At 37.6% G+C, this 12,551-nt stretch overlaps 1 long non-coding RNA gene across 1 annotated transcript in view; it reads right to left on the bottom strand.

The window, feature by feature from the left end:
- LOC141279197 (uncharacterized) overlaps positions 1 to 4,159 on the bottom strand; it is a 37,633-nt gene extending 33,474 nt beyond the window's left edge. The window contains exon 1 of the long non-coding RNA XR_012333123.1: positions 3,766 to 4,159. This is a non-coding gene — a long non-coding RNA (uncharacterized lncRNA). The remainder of the gene's footprint in view (positions 1 to 3,765) is intronic.
- Between the last annotated feature and the right edge of the window lie 8,392 nt (positions 4,160 to 12,551).

Genomic DNA, 12,551 nt, shown 5'->3' with positions numbered 1-12,551 from the left:
AGAACTCAGGGAGACAAACGGCTTATGAGAAACTTCAGATTGTGGTGGCTGTGGAATATTGGGACCATGATGTCGAAAATTTAAAGTTTCCTACCTTTCCCCTCCCTACTCCTCCTCCCTTGGTAAAAGGTGACTATGTACAGTAGGCTTGTGTAGAGGTTCTTTAGGAAAGGTCAGCAGAAGGACAGGGGAAACAGAGTGAAGCAAGGACAGCAGTTGGGGGAGATGAGTCAGGAGGGGAAATGTGGAACAAGCGGTAATCAGAACACAAGTTCCTCAGAAATCCTTAAACAACGTAGAGGGCCTGGTCTTCCCACAGCATGTGGGGTAAGGGCTTGAATCATTTTCTTTGGGGGCATTAAAGGAAATTTAACCCCAGGAGGCTGGAAGTCTTAGAAAAACAAGTTACACTTATACATTTTATTTTCATATACTGAGTTTTCAGCATTAAAATGTTACATTTTGATTATCAACCCTACATTTCTCCATTCACTTATTTCAGCACCTCTTCTCTAGAAGACATGTACTCTCTGGCTTCCAAAATCCAGGCTGAATGGATTATTTCCCTGCAGTCAGCATGGAGGCCTGCTTGCCATTTGTGCTCTGCCCCCTCCACCCCAATACGGTGAAGCCCTGTATGTCTGTGTACTGAATTCTATATCCAGTACTTTATTCTGTGCAGGTACAGTGTGCTGAGAGCCAGCCCAGGCTAGTGGCAAACAGCACAGTCTCTGGAACCAGACAACCTGAGTCCCTTTCATCTCTCCACTTATAAACTGATGATTAATCTCCAAAATTTACAAGCAGCTCATGCAGCTCAATATCAAAAAAAACAAAAAACCCAATCCAAAAATGGGCGGAAGACCTAAATAGACATTTCTCCAAAGAAGATATACAGATTGCCAACAAACACATGAAAGGATGCTCAACATCACTAATCATTAGAGAAATGCAAATCAAAACTACAATGAGGTATCACCTCACACCGGTCAGAATGGCCATCATCAAAAAGTCTACAAACAATAAACGCTGGAGAGGGTGTGGAGAAAAGGGAACCCTCTTGCACGGTTGGTGGTAATGTAAATTGATACAGCTACTATGAAGAACAGTATGGACGTTCCTTAAAAAACTAAAAATAGAACTACCATACGACCCATCAATCCCCCTCCTGGACATATACCCTGAGAAAACCATAATTCAAAAAGAGTCATGTACCACAGTGTTCACTGCAGCACTATTTACAATAGCCAGGACATGGAGCCAACTTAAGTGTCCATCGACAGATGAATGGATAAAGAAGATGTGGCACTTGTATACAATGGAATATTACTCAGCCATAAAAAGAAACGAAATTGAGTTATTTGTAGTGAGGTGGATGGACCTAGAGTCTGTCATACAGAGTGAAGTAAGTCAGAAAGAGAAAAACAAATACCGTATGCTAACACATATATATGGAATCTAAAAAAAAAAAAAAAAGGTTCTGAAGAACCTAGGGGCAGGACAGGAATAAAGATGCAGAGGTAGAGAATGGACTTGAGGACATATGGAGGGGGAAGGATAAGCTGGGACGAAGTGAGAGAGTGGCATGGACATATATACACTACCAAATGTAAAACCGATAGCTAGTGGGAAGCAGCCTCATAGCACAGGGAGATCAGCTCGGTGCTTTGTGACCACCTAGAGGGGTGGGATAGGGAGGGAAGGAGGGAGGGAGATGCAAGAGGGAGGAGATATGGGGATATATGCATATGTATAGCTGATTCACTTTGTTATAAAACAGAAGCTAACACACCATTGGAAAGTAATTATACTCTAATAAAGATGTTAAAAAAAATAGAACAATAAAAACAAACAAAACAACAACAAATAAACTGTACAGTTTTGGGCAAGTTACTTAACCTTTCCAAATGTCCCCATTCAAAAGAAGATCATAATAGCACCTACAGCATAGAGTCGTTGTGAGGATTCAATGAGTAACAAACATAAAGCTCAGAAGAATGTCTGACATCCGGTAAATATTAACTTACTATCATCACAAAATAAAAGTTTTATGGAAATATTTTTTGAGTGGATAAGAACAGGAGCAGTTGCTGAATTCCAAGAGTTGTTTTCTGTCTCTGAAATCTAAGGCCATGCATATAGGTAGATCCACAAATGTGTTAATTTGATTGAGAGATCCCTGAAGTTGAGAACCGTTTCTTCCCACGGATGTTATTATACGACTCAGCACTGCTGTGCACAGAAAGGACAGTGCCTGCTTCTGCATGGTGATGAAAGTAGCTAGCTTCAGCCAGTGTGGTTTTGATCTTGTGGAGTGTACAGTGAAATTACATTATTTATCACGATCCAGAACTCCAGAGAAGTATGGAAGAGAATAATACACTGTCCTTAGATAGTAAGACAGCCCATTTTCAAATACTGTTTTCTGTATTTGTAGGTAATATGTACTAATAGGCCAAATTCAAGACAATCAGAACTTGAGGAATATAGAGCCTAAAGGTATAGACATTGCAAAAAGATAGACCTGGATTCAAGATAGACCTGTTCTACTGTTTACTAATTCTGAATCCTTGTGTATTTCCACTCATCTATCTATCACCTGATTCAGAAATGATTTAGAAGCAGGTTACAAAATAGTATTTAAGAGAAGTCAAGGTCAAAGACAAAGGACAAGCAGGGGAAAAAACATTTGTGACCTACATGACACACAAAAAGCTCATATCATTGACAATTAACACTCTGACAAAGTAATGAGAGAATGAACTACCCAAAGGGAATAGGCACAGGACATGAATAATCAGTAAAAGAAGAAATAGATAGAAATGATATCCAATCTCAATAATAACCAAAGAAATACAAGTTAAGGAAAAAATGAACTTTGAATTTTCTTTATTAAATTGGTACTGATTTTTAAAAATGAGGAAAACTAACTACATTCCTGGCTAACAAGAGGAAACAGAAAATAAGCACTCTTCTAAACTGCTGGTGGGAATAAAAATGATTGCAACTTTCCTGAAAGACAATTTGGCAACATTTATCAAAAGTCTTGAAAGTGTGCATACCATTTGACACAAGAATTCCACTCCTAGGAATTTCTTTTAGAAAAATAACAGGACTAATATGCAAAGCAAATCACGCCAGAATGTTCATTGCAGCATTGTTTAATTAAAAATTAGACATAATAAATACATATCACTGGGAGATTGAATAAATTATGGTATGTTCATACAAATTTTGAAACCATTATATATATTTATTATATATTACATATAATTCAACATATTAATATTAGTAATGTGTAATCTTAATTAATAACATTAAGTTATTAATATGTAAATGATTAATTATGTTGATATATTAATAATTATCTATAATATATGCTATACATATTATAGAAAGGCCATACTGTGTTACTAGGTTAATGAAAAATTATTGGATTACAAAGCCGCATGCACAGTCCTGTCCTATTTTTTTTTCTAAATATGTGTGCCCATGCACACACACAAAAAAGAAATAGTACTTCTGTTATTAATGTCTATTTTTTGGTATTGAGATTATAGGTAATTTTTTATGTAATTTTTTCAGGAAGCACGGATTACTTTAATAATCAGAAAAATGAAACTATTTTTATTTTGATAAATAAAGCCAAAAAAGGGAACTAACAACCCAACACTAGTTGATATAGCTTCACATTACTACCTTGCTTAAAATCCACAGCACCATCCACAATAGCCAGCAGTTAAGTCCCTCTTTTGTATATCTCACCTTGGTCAGGACGCTCCAGTCTAGAAGGAAGCACCACCTTTCCTTTGAGGTCAGCTCTGCACATCCCCTTGAAGAAACTGCTACTCAGTGAGGCACAATTGAGCTCATTAACAGCATTATCATCCTTCTCTTCAGTTGTATTTTTTACTCTGCTCTTCCTAATGTTGCGAACAATCCACCAAAATATAATTTCATGTCTGTGACGGGCTCCTGGGTAACTCAGTTCATTCCAATAAAACAGGGTAGGGGAGGGAAGATCTTTAAAAGATCTTTAAAACTTTAAAACTAAAATGAATACAACCTTCTTCCTGTGGAATTTCAATGCTCTCTGAAGACCCATTAGTACAGACTTGCTAGAGTCTAGTGGCATTTGACCTAATTGGGCGAGAGTCCTGAGCTCAGGGACCCTCAATTATCCTGCACAGGTCTATGTGTCTTATTTATAGAATCTACAAATGGGCAAGCAGAATGCTCTATACATAGATTCAGAAACTGTGTAATGAAAAGTTTTAAATGCTTAGACAAGGTGATTATCATTTTATTTATTTGGAAAAGTAAGAAAGACTCAGCATTTTACAACCCAGAAGTCCTCAGTACACTAGATTTATAGCTGAATAGTTTGTGGAGAAGGAAAAGCTGACACTGAAGGAATAAATTCAGTAGTTTTCAGGTAACTTATTTAGTGCAGACAGTATTATTGATGATTTAATTTTTCAAGGTGATGCCTTAACTGTGCCATGAAAGAATTTAATAAAGAGAGGCCTTAAAATAACATGGCTTTAAAATATGTAGTTTCAGTTTTATTCATGTTTCTAGGATATTGATTATTAGCTATGCACAAAAAGGATTTTCCTCCTGCTTCATGAAAAAAATGAATTTTGTATGCAACTCATCTTTGCCAGCATTTATGTAACAACGTTCTGTAGCTTAGGGTCAATTCTTTATATCTATGAGAATTTGCATTAATTTTTAAGTACAAGTAGTTAAAGACTTAGCTTTATTCCAATTATTCTTAATCTAGCCAGGCTTTCCTAATGCACAAATTTCTGTAAAAAAAATCAAAGCCTTTTCATGAAATCCTCTAGGATAGAAAACATTTGCCAGTTTAAATGTGAATAACAACATCTGTAGTTATTTGGAACGTAAGGGAGATGCTGAACAGTGCTTCCAGGAAAACCCAGAGTAGAACTGCTACTCAGACACAAAACTATTTTTTAAGTAAACTCTATGCCAGTTGGTGCAGCAGATTTGGAATGCAAAGTATTTTTGCATTTAACTTAAAAATGTGTTTGAGCCAATATATATTATTCCCATCTTAAAATCAATATTTACTCTTAAGGGTTTTTTTTCCACATATTTCTTGAATTGAAATGTCATTGGAAGAAAATTTCTTAATTCTGTAAGTTTTTTTAAACTTCACCTTTTGATCTACATCATGGATTAACTGTGGTTACAAAGCTTTAATTTAAAACAAAAATTTAAAAATTTTACTAGTTCTGCGAAATGTAGAAGTTTAAAGGAAATTTCCTCCTGTGCTTAAAGTGAACAGTAACCTTGTGTAACTTTTCTGAATTCTGCACTGACCTCTAATCTTCTGTGATTTGTTTGTTTATTTGTTGCAAATGCAGCTTCCTTGTTTGGAAGACAAAAGTTCATAATGATTTATGAGAAACACAGTTAGGTTTCTAGATCATGTCATGGGGCTATCTTAATGGATATAGATAAACAGAATTTTTTGTAAAGACCAATAGAAAGAGAAAAAGGAAGGAAAGAATAGCCAAGAGAGAATATTTTGAATTTTCCTGACACATATGATTCTTAACAAATGATTAATAGTGTCTGATAAGTTCCAAACATAGAGCGACTTGTTTATTCCTTGATTGTACATGTTTCCATTAGCTATGCAACCAACAGGATGTTTTTCTTTTGACTTTTCCTTGTTTGTGCATTACTGTCAGAATTTTTGTTAAAATAGCTTTAAGATGAGGTTAACAGTGGAGTGTCTTCTCTGAGTGAACTGGCTTGTCTCAACAGGACACCTGCATTTTAAAATTGTATACATCAGGGTTATGGTTTTGCAAACTAGGCAAATGTCTATCCTGTTCTTTGCACTAACTTTTAGAAACCTCATCTCTTAAAGTGAGATTACTCTGGGTGAATCCAATTGGTTGGACAAAGTGGGAAAAACTTGGAGTGAGCCCAGAGGGAGAGCAGGGCCATTTATTTTCAAAATGTATTAGCTTCCTGGAAGATGGGTGCACTTCCAAACCACCAGGCAGAAATTATTGGACAGGGATTTTTATGGGTTGGTGTCCCCCTGACTGGTAACTTCTTTTGTGGGGCCATCATGGGGTGAGGCAGAAGCTTAGTTTACTGCTGCTTTTTCTCTTCTACTCCTGGGAAAATGTACTCTGCATACACAGCCAAGGTAAAGTTTGTTGTTGTTCTTTTTTTGAATAATTACAAGGCAGTAATGATTTAATAGTTTCCTCTATGGTTCGCAGCTTCTCTAGATTGCAGTTTTCTTTCTAACTAAGGGCCTGATAAAATTCTCTAGTGTGTATCTCTCTAGGTCCTTTATCTAAAACAATAAACATCTATTAGATATCTGCCATGTATAAGACACCATGGGCCGATTTAAGCTATGACAGTTAAGCTATGATCTCTGTCCTAGAAAGAATTCATAATCTAGACAGGGAGATAAGACAGACACTGTCTCAGGGTTTCCTAAATCTCTCCCAGGTTCGGTGATTTGCTAGAGGACTCACAGGACCAGTATATATATATATACAGGAATGGATTATTATTACAGCAAAGAGAGATGGTAAAATTAGCAAAGGGAAAAGGCACATGGGGCAAAATGAAGAGGAAACCAGGCATAAGCCTCCAAGAGTCCTTTCCTGAGATGTCACCCAGGACATGCTTAATTCCTCCAGTAATGAATTGTGGCAACATGTGTGCAGTGTCTACCAGGGAAACTCATTAGAGAGTGCCAAGATTTTCACTGGGGATTGGTCAGGTAGGCACTGACTACCTAGCACATACCAGAATTCCAGACTTCCAAAAGGAAATCGGGTGTTCAGCATAACTGTACTGTTTGTACATTTTAGGTGTAGTGAATCACTCTTATGAGTTAGGAATGGTGGGAACACTCCTGAAATCCAAGCTCCCAGATGCCACCCAAGAGCCAGGCTTGCAAGCAGGTTTTTCTAAGGAGGGCAGTGTCAGGCCTTCTATATTACCTCTTCTGCACAGAAATGTAGTAAAAAGCAAAAAACAGAAAATAGTTCAAGTATTAAATAAAAGGTAAACATGAGAGGAAATAGTGACATAAGGATAAAAATATAGATCAATGTAACAGAATAATTAATACAGAAGACATCTGTGGTCAACTGATTGGGGACAGAGGTTCCAGGGTAATTCAGCTGGGAAAAGAATAGTCTTTCTAATAAATGGTACTGGAATAGTAGCACATTCATATGCAAAATAATAAATCCCTCTTATCTAGTACCATACATGAAAATAAACTCAAAAGGTATCATTGACCTCAATATAAGAACTAAAATTATAAAGCTTTCTGAAGAAAACACAGGAGAAAATCATTGTGACCTCGAGTTAGGCAAACGTTTCTTAGGATCAAAAGTATGAACTGCAAAGATAAAAGATAAGTTGGACTTTGTCAAAATTAAAATTCTGCTCTTTGAAAGTCATTGTAGGGGAAGCTGAGAATGCAAGTCACTAGACTGGCATAAAATATTTGCAGATACATACTCAATAATATGTGCATGTTGTACAGGGAAAATTTTTTAAATTCAGAACTCAGTAATAAGAAGCTGATGCAATTAAAAATGTGGAAAAGATTTAGCTTCACAGAAGAATATCAATTGCCACATGAAAATTTCTTAATGTTATTAACCATTAAGGATATACGAGTTAAAACTAAATTGAGTTACTACTTCACATTAATTCACTAGATTGGCTAAATTTAGCAGATTGACATTGCCAAGTGCTGACAGGATGTAGAATAACTGGAACTTTCATACATTGCTGGTGAGATTATAAAATGGTACAACCACTTGGAAAACAGTTGGGCAATTTCTAATAAAGTTAAATATATGCTTACCATACAGTCCAGGAATCCCAATCCTAGGTATTTATCCAAAAGAAATGAAAACATATTTCCACACACAAAGATTGTATGCAAATTTTTGAGGCAGGGAAGAACCCAGATGTCCATCAATTGGACAGAGAGGCAAAGCAGGAGAGAGAAGTTCAATCTGCCCCATCTCTCTCCAAATGTTCTCCACATTTCTAGAGAACTCTTTCTCCCTGAGAGTCAGACCTATCACTTTCCTGCTGACAGATCTTCAGCTGTTTCCTATCACCCGGAAGATCTGATCCAGGCTCCTCAGGATGACATGCACAATGCTGATGACCTGGCTCCTGTCCATCTTGATTCCCATTTCCTTCAGTGCTTCCTTTGCTTTCTGAATTATCAGTAAGTGAATGTTCCCAGCCAGCAGCTCTTCCTGGGCCCTGGTCAGAGCAGCAGTGTGCCAGCCTTCAGGCTGAGGATTTTGGGAAGACAGACAGACAGAAAAAGAAACAACAAAAAAAAGCCAAGTCAGACTTCTTGCTGGAAAGTGAGACAGACTTGCTAGGAAAGAATTCAGAAGGGCAATCAAAAGAGGCAATGGGGGCTTCAAAAAAGAGATAATGAATCCTACTTCTTGAACCTCTAGAGGAGATTCTAGCTCAGAAGCTTGTTGGCAGGAATCTCTTTAATAAAACAAGGATACTGGAGGAGGGTGGAGCTGTGAACTCAGAGGTGAGTGCTGAAGCTTCTAGTCCAGGTCAGCATAGCAGAAAGAGGCAGCATAGCACAGTAGCTAAGAGCATAATCTCCAAGTCTCTGAACTCTGCTCTTCCACCTTAATAGCTATGCTACTTTGGGCAGGTAACCAACCCTCAATGCCTCAGTTTTCCTATCTGTATGGAGATAAGTGTGGTAATGCATATAAAAGTATTAACACAATGACTGGCACATAGCAAGCCCTGACTAAATAGAATCCGTTAAGTGTTAAGAAGAGGAGTGAAGCAACTCAAGTCCTTCTTTACTTCAGCAGGAACATTGGGAAGGTGAGGAGCCCTAAATCTACCTATGAAGAGTAGCAGAATGTAGGGTTCAGATGAATTAAAGGTTACATCTAGGCCTTGTAAAACTAAAAGCAATGGATAAGGAACAATGGCTACAAAAACTTGAATGAATCACTTTACCTCCTTGGACCTCAGTTTCCTTACCTGTAAATCTGGATTTGTTGATATATTGTAAACCTTCCAGCTCTAACATGTTATGACTCTATAAAATGGGATGGATTGTTGAATTATGACAAAAGTACTCTTTCATTTTATATGACCTTAGAAAAGAACAATGCCCTCAGATGATGTGACATTTTCCAGTTCTAACTTGCCTCATTAATTCAGGATTGAAGCAATAACAGATGGGATTGACAGTGAAATTGAAATTGAAATTAGCACATAAATTACATAGAAAACTATTAATTTGGTAGAGCAAACCCATGGTTGTTCACAAAGTTTGGGGTAATAGTTTTGTTAGGGAAAGTTTCTTCATTGGTTAAAGTGCATGAATCTTTTTGGCTTAAACTAGTTCCTCTTAATGAAATTCAAACTAATCGAGAAGTTTTCTATAATTATTAAAGACTTCAAGTCTAACACAGAGAGTAGGAACTCAGTAAATGTGAGTCCCTGTGCTTCCCTTTTTTGTTTCTTGTCCCATCGTAGCTCCCAGCCTAATGGCGGTGAAGTCTACAGAACACATTTGGTTTACATGACCTACTGTTTGCTGAGCTTTTCTGTAAAAAAAAAAAAAGTCTCAGGAATGAGCTGAAGTGACCAAAAGCCCCTTCCCAGGAATCATCTGGGATCTGCAACCCAACAGAACTCCCCAGAGTGGGGGCTGTGAACTAAAGCGTGGTCAATTCCAGTTTCTCTAACTTTGTGAAGGATAGTCTGCCGAGACCTCAGATTCAGAGTTATACTTTTACTGCTTAGGGAATCAGTCAGCTGCCTTTATGTGCTTTTCATAAATAGTAGATTCCAGTGTAGTTGTCTAATAGCCAATGGAATTTATGAAAGTTTGGAACATAGAAAAGAATACTTAATATGAAGAATTTTCCAAATCCATGATTTCTCTGTTTCTGGAATATCTGTTACAATTACAGACTCAAAATCTGAAAAAAAAAAAAAAAAGTCATGACCTTCCTTTCAGCTGAAGTTTTTTTGTCATTGTGTTCACAGAAAGTTGGCTAAGGGAAAACCTTTTATAGGTATGTGGTTATGTGTAGCAAAACAATATTGGATATAATTACATAGTAGCATGAGTGTGCTATTAATTAGCTAGTAGGGTATAATGATGCTTCTTAATGATACATAGTGGCACAGAACAAGCTTGACCTCAAGAAAGAAAAGAAAGGGTTTCCAAATACCTCTTCCATCAGCTGCACAGAGGATAGAGAATGCAGCTGGTAGAGAGAAGGAAAATTTAAGGAAGATAAATGTCTGCTGGACCAAGTAAAATGACCAAAACTTTCCCAAAGATCAACCAAAAAATCCAGGAAATCCATGTTTTGTAAAAGCACGATGGAAAGAAATGAAGCCTTCCAAAAGACAGTACTTACAGTGAGTTTTGAGCACTTGCAGATGCAGAGATTGAGAATTATGTAAATATTATCTACAGGGACCTGAAATGTGAAAACAACAACCCATCACAAAATGAAAAACTGCAGACCTATAGGTCTCACAGAAGAGAATCAGCAACAAAGGAAACAAGGTAACATGGGGTGTGGATATTGTCACACAGTCTAGTCCCCTCACCCACCGAGGAGTGACTGGAGTTCAGCACCAATGCATTGAATGGTATTTTCAGTCATAGTGATTGTGATTAAGTTATTGCATGATAAGATGGAATGCTGGTCAGAGATCTCACAAGGAAAGGAGATCAGGTACTTGTATGTGAGCAAGATTTCTAGAAATGTCACTCAACTCTAGAGAAACTTCTGTAATTAGTAACAGGAATTTTTGAATAAGCCCCTTGGAGCTTTTGTGTGTAGGTGAGACACCCCAGTGAACATACCCCAGTAATAATAAATACTCTAAAAATGTTCTTTGCTAGTTTTGAGGAATGAGATATGTAAATTTAGAGCCAAAGATCAATTGCCGGGATAACAGAGAAGTTGCCACCAGTGGTTTTCCTTCTTTGCTCTTCCCTCATGCTTTGACTCTGAATAAAATATTGAACGAACACTTTAAAAATATCTGCTTGAAGTTGAAGCAAAGTGTTAGTCTGTCTGAGGTGCCCATGTGTTCCTGTCTAGCCAATTAAAATGCAAACAGCTCTTAGTTCAAAGCTTGGCAGGAGTCACAGTCAGCAAACACGTGACCATTTTCCTGAAGATCCCGATATTAAGGATTCCCTAGAGGTGCTGTTGTAGAGCCCTTCCAGTTTGGCCAGTGTGCAATCTCCCTGATCAGTGGAGACAAGATTCTAGCACCCCCAAAAACCCAACTCAGATGAAAAACAGTTTTACAGCCTATTTCCATCTGGATAAACTACAGTTTCCATTTGTGTTTCATTAACTCTTTTCTGCTTATCTTACTCTCAAAACATCAAACATGCTACAACTGGTCTTATCTACCAGAGTCCCTTTAAAAAAGTGGTTTATAAATATCTCGATAATATCTCACCTAGAAGAGGCAAATATCTGGTGGCCAATGAATCCCATCTGTTTACAACATCTAGTTGAAAAAGGAAGTCAGTAATAAATTATTTGTTCCTACAAACACAGAGGTTTTAGTAAATGTATTTCTATGGACCTAAATGGTATGCGTATGTGTGCATATGTGTAGCACTACACATTATCAGAGAACATGAGCTTGTATACAGGATTATATGTTATAGAACAATGTCCTGAACAATGAAAAACACAGTAATTTTGTTACATGTAACTTGATAGTGTATTTCAAATTACTTAAATCTTCCTAGGCCATCCTTTTGTATAAGACCAACAATGCACCCACTTACTCTCAGGTATGCTTAGCACCCCACCTTGACAGGGTTCCTGCTCTCTCGGAGCCAGGCATCCAAGACGACCAGTATGTGGCCACCTGTATGATCAAGCTGTTCAGATCAGTAGAGGTTCCTGCTAGGCATATGTATGAGACTGTCCCGAAAGCTCCCAGAGAAGAGGAAGGGTAAATCCGGTGTTCACACTGAAATGTGACCGGTGTGAACACTGAGCTGCTCCAAGGAGTCAAGGCCAAAGAAAATAGAAGTGCGAGCGCCCTTCTCCACAAGTGATCAGTGGGAGGCTTCCTTCTTTCCCTGGCCTCATGCTTATGATCAACAAATGCAATTTTAGAAAGACACTAGCTTTCCCCACCTCTAGCTCACATCGCATGTGTGTCAAATTGTCTCTAAGTTACTCTGCTCGGTGGGAGACATGTAGTTCAATGTCACTCAATTGATGGGTTTCTGAAAATGAGAAAAATAATTCCAGTCTCTTTATATAATTTAAACATTAACTTGGAAACCCCCCACAAAAGAAAAAACAGTCCACACCCATGTGATGAGGAGAAGCAGGAAAGTAGCTAAGTTCTGTTCTTTTTTGCTTTGCTCAGCTCTGCTGCACTAGGCCTCAGATGAGTATTTCTGTTAAGGGAGTTTCAAGTCTTAGGTTTGACTAGGAAAGTTATAATCCTGTGAGAGG

This window comes from Tursiops truncatus, chromosome 7 (genome assembly GCF_011762595.2).
Source record: "Tursiops truncatus isolate mTurTru1 chromosome 7, mTurTru1.mat.Y, whole genome shotgun sequence".
NCBI classification, from domain to species: Eukaryota; Metazoa; Chordata; class Mammalia; order Artiodactyla; family Delphinidae; genus Tursiops; species Tursiops truncatus.
The sequence above is the reverse complement of the archived record's forward strand: the minus strand, read 5'-3'. Positions and strand labels throughout refer to the sequence as shown.